The sequence below is a fragment of the Acomys minous genome, assembly GCF_964271855.1.
Source record: "Acomys minous genome assembly, chromosome: 4".
Classification (NCBI taxonomy): Eukaryota; Metazoa; Chordata; class Mammalia; order Rodentia; family Muridae; genus Acomys; species Acomys minous.
In genome coordinates this window covers 2422348-2431055 of record NC_140486.1, presented here as the reverse complement: position 1 = coordinate 2431055, position 8708 = coordinate 2422348, and the positions used below count along the sequence as shown (strand labels likewise).

At 39.7% G+C, this 8708-nt stretch overlaps 1 pseudogene across 1 annotated transcript; it reads right to left on the bottom strand.

Annotated features, from left to right (window-relative positions):
• Positions 1-5912: 5912 nt before the first annotated feature.
• On the bottom strand, positions 5913-6205 carry LOC311595780 (ubiquitin-conjugating enzyme E2 variant 1-like; annotated as a pseudogene). Its single transcript has one exon. The product of its transcript is annotated as a ubiquitin-conjugating enzyme E2 variant 1-like (transcript).
• Between the last annotated feature and the right edge of the window lie 2503 nt (positions 6206-8708).

Below are 8708 nucleotides of genomic sequence, written 5' to 3'. Positions count from 1 at the left end.
AAAAATTTCAAGGGCCGACTTGGCTCAAGAACACCTTGAAGTACAGAGTGAGCCACTGTCTTAAGAGTATACCCACAGAAGTAATATAAAATAAATATGTAAAAAGTAGAATTCAATGAAATGATGACATTTTAATGTAAAGAAATTTAGTATGGTTCAGTTATTAGCATAAAGCAATATGTATGAAGCTTTCAAACGTGACTTTTTGAATCAAAGAAGCCAGAAACCAAAATGTAGGTTTGCGGTCAAGGGCTCCAAGGCATAGCCGCATGCTTTGTGGGGCACCCAGTATCTGAGCTCTGTTTCTCAGACAGAACCGTAGGCTATGAAACACTAGTGTCTGGGTTTTCTAGCCCAGAGTACACTCCACAATTTGGAACACAAGTGGATCTGACCTCATGTCACCTGACCAATCCAAAGGGTCCACGCAGGCACAGGCGCAAGCTCCAGGGTCTAGCCAAACACCTGGAGAGGCACACAGCACCTGAATTCTGTGTCTCACAAGGGAGCTATGGACTAAAAAAAAAAAACAATTTTTGAGTCTTAATTCCCAGGCAAGTTCTGAATTCTTAACTCGGGTCACCCAGCTGATCCAACCAGAGTTCCCTGGTCCCTGCAGGTGATGGGTCTCAACCTATGTCCACTCACCTACAGCCACTCTCAACAGCCAGTGAAAGACACCAGAAACTACTGCCCAAAGCCATAGACAGAAAGATGGCTAATAGCCAGAATAAAAACATAAAAAAACAAAACATTATGGCAGCTCCAGAACCCATTTGTCCCAAAGCAATCAGTCATGGAAACTCTGACACATATGAAACACAAGAAAGTAACCTCAAATCTTTCCTGATGAAGACGATAATGGAGGAAACTAATAAAATCTATAAACAAATACAGGAAGATATAGCCAAACAGATTGGGGCCATTAGAGAGGCCATGGCAGCGGCCTATAAAGAGGAAATGAGAAATCACTGGAAGAAATTCAGGAAAATTCAATCAGGTGAAGAAAATCAATAAAACAGACCAAGATCTGAGGATAAAATGGAAACAATAATAAAAGTACAAACTGAGGAAAGCCTGGAAAGAGCAAATTTAGGGAAGAAAACAGGAACTGCAGAGGTAACCATCATCAACAGAACACAAGAGAAGGAGGAATGAATCTATGGTTTAGAAGTTACAATGGAAGAATTTGACACAATCATGTTGTGTTAATCTAATGTTAAATCTAAAAAATGTCTCACACAAATCATCCAAGAAATCAAGGATACCATGAAAAGACAAAACCTGAGGACAAGGGAATTAAGGAAAGAGATTATTAGTGTCAAGACCCATAAAATATTTTCAACAAAATCATAGAAAATTCCCTAATTTAAAGAAAGAGATGCCTATAAACATACAAAAGGCCTCAGAACAACAAATAGAGTAGACCAGAAAAATAAAATCCTCTTGCCACATAATAGCCAAGACACTAAATGTACAGAACAAAGAAAAAAAATATTAAAAGTGGCAAGGAAAAAAAAAGGCAAGTAAAGGAGCGGTCAAGGAAATAGATACTAAAACAAGAAATTCTGACACTAATAGATGTGGTGAATCAAATGGATCCAACAGACATCTACAGGAATAGGAAAACACATGGCTGTTTGTAAACTGAACAGATGATAACCCTCTGTATCTAAACCCAGACAGAAGCATGTGAAGGACTTTCACTATGAATGACCATGTTTGCTTGTTATAAAACTGGTGAAAAACTTACTGACATTAACATGGACTTTTTACAGTATTTTATCTATGTCTGCTCTAGTTTGTTATTAGTGAGCCTATGGAAAAAAAGTCAAAATTGCAGGTGCTAATTTAAAGAACCTTTACAGACAACAAAGGTCAGGAAAGAAAATGTAGATATGTCCCAGGTAAAATAAAAGATATGAATGTTTCAGTTCTTTAATGCTTTATTTATTTTTATGTGCATTGGTGTTTTGCATGCATGTATGTCTATTTTGGGGTCAAATCCTCTGTACTTGGAGTTACAGACAGTTGTTAGCTGCCTTGTGGGTGCTGGGAATTGAATCTGAGTCTTCTGGAAGAGCTGAGCTATCTCTCCATGAATGTTTGGTTTAACAGTGAAAGTCTATATTGTTGAATTATAGAATCACACAACTACTGTTTAATCATGTTATAAAGCTGGAGCAGAAATTTGTTTCACAGTAATTATTCATGTGGTAAGAACTACTGTATTCTTTTATCCCTTTCTAAATGTTAAAAGGAGAAAATGATAAACTTTACAAATGAATAATAATCACACTCTTTCTGTAAACAGTCTATTGATCACGGTTCCTGGGTTGGAAGCAGGTGTGCTGCTGTTTAGGCATCATTAGCATCAACATCTTTATTTCCCAGGAATGTAACTGTTTGTCTGATAAATTACAGTCACACTTAGGGATGAGAGGCTGACATTCAACTGCTTTCAGACACTCCATATGAGATATTTACTTCCACAGTGAACTAAGAGAATACATGTGATGTCACTCTGTTTCTTCATATTAAAAAAATCATGCTTCTCCCATGCTTCTCACTTGAGTGAATTGGCAGGTCAACTTCATTTCCTCTAATCCAATATGCAACTTGCTTTTACTTTTCCATATTGGGAAGTAACATACGGAATTGTGTCGCTGTTTTTACATTCCTCAGTATTTCTACCTACATAAGGCCCTCTCTGTCCCAAGGCTGTGTTCTTCCTTCATTGAAGATGTATGAACTACACACACACACACACACACACACAGGGAGAGAGATAGAGATAGAGAGAGAGAGAGAGGGAGGGAGAGAGAGAGAGAGAATGAAAAAAAGCAAGAGTTGCTGGGCATTTCAAAAGCTTACATGTTGATCACTTCACAATGCATATACACTTCAATTAAAGAAGCCAAATGCCTAGGAAATACACCAGCCTTTTGCACTAAAATTAAGCAGAAAAAAATATCTTGAACAATAAGAGAAAAAGAACACCTTTGTTGCATATTCTGGAGAATTACAGTTTCTGAACATACACAGATTTTTTTAATGAATAGTGATATTAGAATTGAAGATGATTTTTTTCCTTTGGGTATTAAGGGGAAAGAAATTTCTCTCTGATTGTGAAAACATTTCCCTTTTTGCTATGTTGAGAAGTGACATGAGCACGACAACTCTTATTTATCTCAGTACACTCTGTGTGTCCTATTTTTATATGCAATAAAATGTTTCATAAAAGAGCATAGTGAAAATAATAAAGAGTTTTCCCCGCCCAAGCTCTTGCTCATACTGAGGTCTCTAAAAATCCATATGGCTCTTGTCATCAATATTTCTATATTGTTGTTAATAACTGATTGTATTAATACTGTCTCTTATCCCACATTGGACATCGTATCAATCCTAGTGAGTGGCTGTCACTCTGATTTGACACTGGCTTCCATTCTTTTATTCCCTCTGACTTTCACCTGTTTGATTTACACCTCTGGCCTGCTGCCATCAGGTATTGTTCTAAGTCAATATAAAAATATTTGTTACAGTATTTGGGAGCAGGGTCATGATTTAACAACAAATGGATAGATGATGCTATGCTGCTAGACTTCAAAAGCCCAACAGGGGTGCCAGACCGCATTAGGACAATAGCCATAATGAGGTTAGGAAGGGTTAGAGAACATTACGTATAGGGATAAAATTTCCTCTTAAGTGTTTGTGTGTGGTTCAAAAGATCACTTTAAAAATCGTTTAAGTTAGTTCATTGGAAATTGAACATGTCTATAATGCTGATTCTCATGATTTGTCGCTTCTTATCTGCCCCTCATCTTTATTCCCCCCACCACACACACACACGCACGCACACACACACACACACACACACACACACACGCACGCTATTCCCTATCACTCTTGATTTAACCAAGTACACTGATGTCACCAGTTTACACAAGACTGAAGGCAGTGGCTGTCCCTTACCTTGAATCTATCTATAGGAATCAACTCAGCAGAAATATCCTTAAGTCTAATTTATTTGCCATTTTCCTCAGCTTATATGCTTTGATTATAGGTACTGTATCTTTATACAGGTCTTCAAAAAATTTTTTTAAAAGAACTGTATAACAAATATTTTGCATGAAGAAGACATTTATATCTTCCTTCCAGGATGATGTCTGTCTGAGCCAAGTGCACATTTTCCTCATTGCCACATATGTAGGTTAAGTCAAAAGAGATGCTAATAAATCATCACTGTAAATGTGAATAAAGCAAAGTAAAACTTTGTATTTGAGGAATTTATAGGGAGCAAAATGAGAGACACCAAACGTTGATGAACAGAAGGTTTAGTAAGGAAGACCAAAAAGAGAAAAAAAAAAAGGAAAAAAAAAAGTTGGTGATTAATACAATTGTATGAACTCAGAGAGGTGTGCATCCTGGCAACATCAACAGTAACAAAACCGGAGAAGAAAGGCAACTAGAGCGCCAGACACTTAATAACTTTGTAACTTAAATAGCCATTATGGAAGAAAGAACCGGAAAAGAGGTCAGAACGCAGGAAAGTCTTTAGCTTATAGAAGGCCTGGGCTTCATCAGCTCTGTCAAGGCTGGATACAATCCGGAAGGAACACTTCCTACTCCTTCTCAAGTGTAGAACAACATTTATTTATTGTTTATTTATGCAACACAACGAATTGCCTTTATTTCGGTATGCATCCACATTTCAAAATTTAGTGGTCTTGAACAGAGTGGGAGAATGTGGCAATGAGCCAGGAGGTCAGTCACACAGATCAGGAAACATGGTGACACAGAGCTCCTCCGGGTCCCTGCGAAGGGTCTTAGGGGCGACACCGGGACCTGAGTGTGCAGGGTCAGGGCCTTGAGTTCTAGCTGTCAGCCTCCACATCAGACCCGATGGGTGGCCAGGGTGGTGTGAGCACCCTGTTCAAACCTCTTCCGTCTGCAAAAGCAAAGCGATCATAGGAAAAGGAACTACTCAGAACCCCGCGTGGACTCAGGACTCTCTGCACGGCTTTCTCTAGGCGGAACCACTGAGGACCCTGAGGGCAGGAGCGTCTGAGTTGCCTCTGACTGCTCTGTTCACCTCGAGACCTGAGCTCAAAGCTCATGGGCTGATGGTGGTGTCAAGGCTGAGGACTCCACCCTCCTTCCCTAGGCTGGTGGTAGGTGAACGAGGGTGGTCCAGAGCTAAGTGAGGTAGACCAGGTTCTTCCAATCTCATCTGATGGTTTTTAGCCACAGAAAGTGTTGGGTGGTAATGGACAACAAAGGAAACGGAAAGCAGTACCCCCTGATAAAGGTGGGGAGACAGAAGGGAAGCCCTGAACTCCTCACCCACGGCCAATTTCAGAGGGAGGGGAGGGTTACAAACTAAACTTTTGCCAAGGGTAGGAGTAGAGCAGTAGGGACCATGACTTGGATGAGGCATCACTTAAGACTTAAGAAAGCAGGGTTGCAGGCAAATTGCCCCCAAGCACAGCAGTAGTCCCACGGCTGCCACCTGAAGCCTTCCCATGTATTCCAAGGGCCGCCACACAGCTGTGGCGGGAGGGCGGGGTAGACAAAGGTAGATCCAGGCCATGTGCCGGCCACAGGTGGTTGTGTGATGTGCCTGTTGCCTTAGCTGTGCCCACCGCTCCGGGAAGAAACCGATTTCAACACACCTTCTTGACCCCAGAAGTTCAACCAGGCAGACAGCAGTTACACTCGACAGAAGACATTACACAGCACAACTTAGGTATTTCAAACAGACAAGAAATTAGTATCATGACAGTGTCTCAGGATGAAGTCTGAAGGGAGTTTCCTCTCCAGTACTTTGAGGTCTACAGATGTATCTAGAAAATTCACTACTGTGGAAAACGAAGACTTAGGTGGATGGCGAGGGGAAGCCAGGGCCCTGGTGGCTAACCTCTGTAGCACTGCGCTTCTGGCTGCTGGGGCAGCTTCATGTTCTCTTCTGACATCATCAAGCGTCGAGGCTCCTGCAGGATGACTTGGGTGCTGTGGGAATTCTGCCACTTGGCCAGCACTGCCGTGGCTCTCGGGTCCACCACTCCATGCGAACTTCTCATGCCGCTTGTGTTGACTTTCGTTACAAATAGTACAGGGTATTCAGGCCCACGCTCTATTTTATTAGAGTTTCATAAATTGTTCTTGGAGGCCCAATAATCATCCCTGTCCATCTTGTAAGCATCATGTCTTCGTGGTCCTTTAGACCCCGGCTAAGGGTGCTATCGCCTACTCCTTTCTGGACTCCTTCGAGGGACTTTTACTCCCATCCCTGTGGTGGTTGCCATCTTGCATCACTGTAATACAACAACATTCAGGGGGTGGGGGGACGTAATAGTGACCACAATCCAGGTATAAAATATAGATACCTACCCAAACTCTTAATAATGCTGGATGGATACCAATTATGTCTTACATTGAAAAAGTTCTTTTGGCACAATAATATGAAAACATGGCAAAACACACCAAAAAAAAAATCTTTTAGCAACAAGAAGTTTGTGTTTTACCCACCAGCCGGATTCTCCAAGCGTGTTCAAGAGTTTGGTTCTAGGTATGTGCATACCACACCAGGGGAAAACACAAAAATGAATTTCAAGGCAGTATTTATCCTCATATTCCAATTGGCATACTTAGTGTATTTTACATAATTAACTTGATAACAAAGCCAGCATTAAATCTTTTTACCTGGGCAACAAAGTATCCCATAATATCTGCAATATTTGATGGGAATAGATTCCTGGACTTTGCAAGCACTTAAGACTACAATTTCTCATGACATGATATTGCATATCAGTGTAATTAAGGCAAACTCCGGCTAATTAAAATGTCATCTTCATAGGATGTCTGTGAATTTAACATAAACTAGAATATTACAGCTCGGTTGAGTTTAATATTATCATTCAGCACTATTGCTACTATTTTACCTTATTAAAATCTTAATTATTTTATTAATAAAATTGGCAATATATAAATAATAAAATAAAATAATCCAAGTAGCTATGAACTTTATACTTAGTTGCTTCAGCATATCAATTAATAAACACTGATTTGCCTTTTATTTGGATGGTTTAATTTATTTAATGATAATTATCTTAATAAAATTATAGTACTGTTGCTAAGTAAAATAATAAAATATTTTGTTAGTTTTAATAATGAATAATTTGTTGTTAAGCATGCTGGAATCCATTAGTAAAAGATGAGTTTAGACTTTTAAGTGTCCTCATCTGCTGCATTTGAAGCAGTTTACATGCCAAACACCCAGCCTTCTCCTGGGTGTTAACACTAATGGTTGGCTGTGTTTCAGTATTTCAATAGATCCCAGAAGGATTAAATTACTGCTTTAAATCAGATCCCAAATCTACATTTCATTGATATCCTTGATAAATGCAACATTTCCTTTCAGCAAACACTTCTTTACATGTTTTGAAAGGTTTTACAACTATGAAAAATACTGCTTTACAATAGAATAAAAAGACTCAATATATTTGAAATACTGATATTCTCAAAGCTAAGAAAATGCTGTTAAACTATTCAAAATAAAACCAGTATCAATGAGCCCTGTGTCTCTGTTACAGTGATTGAGTGGTGGCCGTTCAAGAGAGAGGTCTCAGATCCCCAACTCTTACTACATAAGCACCCCAAAGTTAATTCTCATTAAGGGTCAAACAAAACTAAATCTTAGCTAATGTAAAGAGCTATTAACTTATAACAAAGACTTTCTATTAGATTAAAAGGAAGTTCTTCCCTTCCTGCCAGCCATGGGCTGAGAGAATGTAGGGTAGATAGAGAGGCCTGCTCCTTTATTGGCTTAAGTCACACTTTCAAAGTGTAAGGTAATAAAAAGCAAAAGGTGTATGAAGTGCACTTAAGGCATAAATTACAAATGTGTCACTACAATTACTAGTGCTAGGCTCACAGCAAGTTACTAGTGATACAATTGCTCAGCTCTACTTGAAACAGAACGGAGTTGATCAGGAGTAGTAGGTGGATTGCAATGCCTCTTTGTCATTCTCTGGAAAGTGTAGCTGTGTCTGCCAAGGTCTCTCTCTCTGTAACATCTGGCTATGGGTTGTTCTATTTTTTGCCATCTGCTGCAGGAGAAACCTCTCTGACAATGGACAAATAAGGCACCAAACTACAAGCACAGCAGAATATAACTGAGATTCTCTTTATTGTTACTTTTTTTTTTTTAGAACAGTAGTATTTGGTTTTATTCTAACTCTCCAGTTTTGTTTTTGTTTTTTGTTTGCTTGTTTTGGCACACAAGTAGTATCAAGTATGGATTCCATTGCATGGAATGGGCCTTAATTGTGCCAGTCATCAGTTGGCCACTCTCACAAGTTTTGTGACATCTTTGCTGTGCGATATTTTGCAGGACTGACAGTTTGTAGATCAAAGGTTCTGTGGTTGGGTTGGTGTTTATATTTCTCTTCTTATGGCCTCAAGATAACCGTTTGTTCTCATAAACATTAGAACGTGGGTGTCGCGTCCTCCCTCCAGCAGGAACGACGCAGACACCAGGATTCTTCTCAATCACTCTTTGTTGGGAGCATCCTTTGAAGCTGAAGCGAAAGACCCTGAATGCCTGCGAGCACGCCGCTTAAATACTGTCTGGATGTGGCGGGTCATTGTCTCATTGGTTACATTCGGATGCCTCATTAGCATGTCTCATTAGCATGTCCCATTAGCAT